Source organism: Cololabis saira, chromosome 15 (assembly GCF_033807715.1).
Source record: "Cololabis saira isolate AMF1-May2022 chromosome 15, fColSai1.1, whole genome shotgun sequence".
Lineage (NCBI taxonomy): Eukaryota > Metazoa > Chordata > Actinopteri > Beloniformes > Belonidae > Cololabis > Cololabis saira.
In genome coordinates this window covers 14,770,446-14,773,256 of record NC_084601.1, presented here as the reverse complement: position 1 = coordinate 14,773,256, position 2,811 = coordinate 14,770,446, and positions in this window count along the sequence as shown.

Genomic DNA, 2,811 nt, shown 5'->3' with positions numbered 1-2,811 from the left:
CGCGCGCACGTCCGCGCGCGAGTGTGTTCATGACCACAAAGGCCATAGAAGAGGAGAGATGAGGGATGCTACTGAAAGGAAAAACAACCTGACGCGCTCCCTCCGTCCCTCTTCTTGGGCCTGCACACTGTGCTACTTTTTTCTATTCAAAGGGAAAGAGTGCTTATTTATTTTATAACTTTTTATGAAAGATCTTTCTATCCAATGTGAGATTTCCTGGAGAATGAATTGAAAAAGAAATTATGTACTCTGGTCACTTTTAAATTCGTTGTAGTCACATGTCCTATTTTAGAGTGGTTTCCTTTGACTGTGAGTGATGTCGGTCGTCCGAACTGGAGACGACAAGATCAAACGGATCTTCCAAATGTCATCGGGCAACGCCATATCTCAACAACTGTGGTTTTGTTCTTCCATCCTTACATTAATGTTGGTTTTTTTATGTAACCGGGCCTAAACTCTTTAATCCGTGTCCTCCAGTGGGTCAAGTGGCCAGAATTACACAAGTTTGAAGAAGAAATTTTGTAATGTACCTTTTCAAAGATCAAATATTTCATTTTCGTCTAATTTAAAGGTTTTTTTTTTTTTTTTTTTAAATCAGTGTGGTGACTCTTAGCGTGTAGTGTTGGTTCACACGTGATCCTTGGTTTTATTTACCGATCCTTTCAGTGTATCTGGAGTGTGACTCTGGCGTCCTTAGTCTTCACAAGCGAGTTTTGTTTACTTTTGTGACTGTGGACCAGCCCCACCCTCTCGTGTGGTCCCTAAACCCGGTGAGTGTCGCAGACGCCAAAGCCCCGGCCGAGCTCCAAGCCAGGTCTGAAGACAGCAGTGACTTTGAACGGTTCCACAAACACCAAATGGTTAAAATGATGATTTTTGTCTCTAAAAGCAAGGCAAGTTCAGAGTTTTTTTTATTATCTGTTGTTCTGCAATTGTCCTGCACTTTGATTGGGAGCAAAAAGGAAAAGATCAAGTTACCCAGATTGAATATTCTTCCCAATATTTGTACCATTTTAAGATCCGGAGGTGGATCTGTGCCAGCCCTGCTGCCTGTTGAAGTGATTACACATCAACTCCATGTCTACTTATGTTTTTACATTTTTATTAGTAAAGTTATAATGAATAAAGTTTAATAAATGTCAAAGTACTTTCTTCAGTGAGCGTGGCGTCTTAAGACTCATACAAGGCTGTCAGTCTGAATACGAAAATGTGTTTCTTAAAACTCCTAAAGATGTGAACATTTTTAATGAATGGATACCATTTAACCCATCACAAAAAGGAGCCTTTAAATAAAGTTTTGTTCAACTGACCTCAATTTTTATTAGGATAGTTTTACTAAAAACTGCATTTTGTTTCAGATGTGCAATCTTTTTAAAATAGATGTACATCCTTCGATCCCAGGGTTTGGGGACATAATTTATTTATATAATTATCAGGTGTTAAGTAGGTACATAACATTAAAAGGAATAAGATTGATCACCGTATAAAAATGAAAAAAAAAATGTACATGACTATTCTGTCTTACGGTGCACATAATTGTATTAATTATCTGCATTGGAGAAAAATAAATATTTTTATTAAATAAAAACCAAAGCCAAAAAAAAGCATTGTGTGAACAATTAAGCACAACTAATTTTAAGTTTTATTTTGAAATATCTGTACCTCAGATTATTGTGGAGGTATTTTGAGCCTCTGTGGACAAGGTTGCCTCAGTTTATTTGTAAGCATTCAGATTGGTGCAGAAACGTCTCCAAACAAACCCCATTGTTCCTGTCCGTCATAAATTTCTGTCATCAATGTCTTGGACTGGATTGAGCTCTGACAAGTAACAAGCAACTAATTGTCACTCAAATGAAACACTTCATAGATCAGTCTTATATAAAAAGATATTAAAGCAATGACACCTAACAAGCTGTGAACAAATAGAAATGAAAGAATTAGAAGTTAGCAGCGTCAGGTTGAGGGTTCAAAGTCATCTCTATTGTTCTGAACTTTTTTTTTTTTAAATAAGCACATGTAGAAAAAAGAAAATGTCATTGCATAAACAGGAAGTTTTATGCAACATGCATACGTTTTACTAAGACGCTCTCAGAAGCATGTACAATTTATAAATATATTCAATATTTAATACTTCTGTCCTGTAGATGTTAGTGTAAATGATCAAATCTGTAGACTTTCACAGCTTTGATTCAACAGGATTTTATACAACTTGGGGTTGCAGTCAAATTCTTGTAATCTCAGGTTTTCACAAAAAAAAAAAAGATTAAAACAAGTGTCAAAACAGAAACTTCCTTGAGAAAAACTCAAAAGTGTGGAGAATGTTTCAATGTTCAATGAAATGAAAACGCACCAGAAATACATTTTATACATTTTTATTAACGCAACTTACAGTCAAGCCAAAGAGTGAACTATATTAAGTGATACGTATTCACATTATGTCCTAATAGGGTTTACAGCATATCTTGTGTTCTGTAAGCATATTTGTTACCAAAAATAAGGAAATGTAAAACAGAAATCAAAGCTTACAACTTTACAACAAACAAGAAGGAGCTTAGCAGTGGATGTGGAGGGAAAAAAAAATAAAATCATAATAATAATAATAGTTCAGCAACATGAAGACCCTCACCAGAACAGGAATGAGAACAAATTCAGTTTTGGCATGTTGTGGTTTAAATAAGGGGGAAAAAAAGAAAAGAGTAACGAATAAAAGGGAGGTTTGAATTCATGTAGATTTGCGGGGGCTGCCTTTGCTGAGAGACTTTGGTCACTTTGCTTCTTCATGGCTTCTGATGAAAAAAGGCCAAGATATAA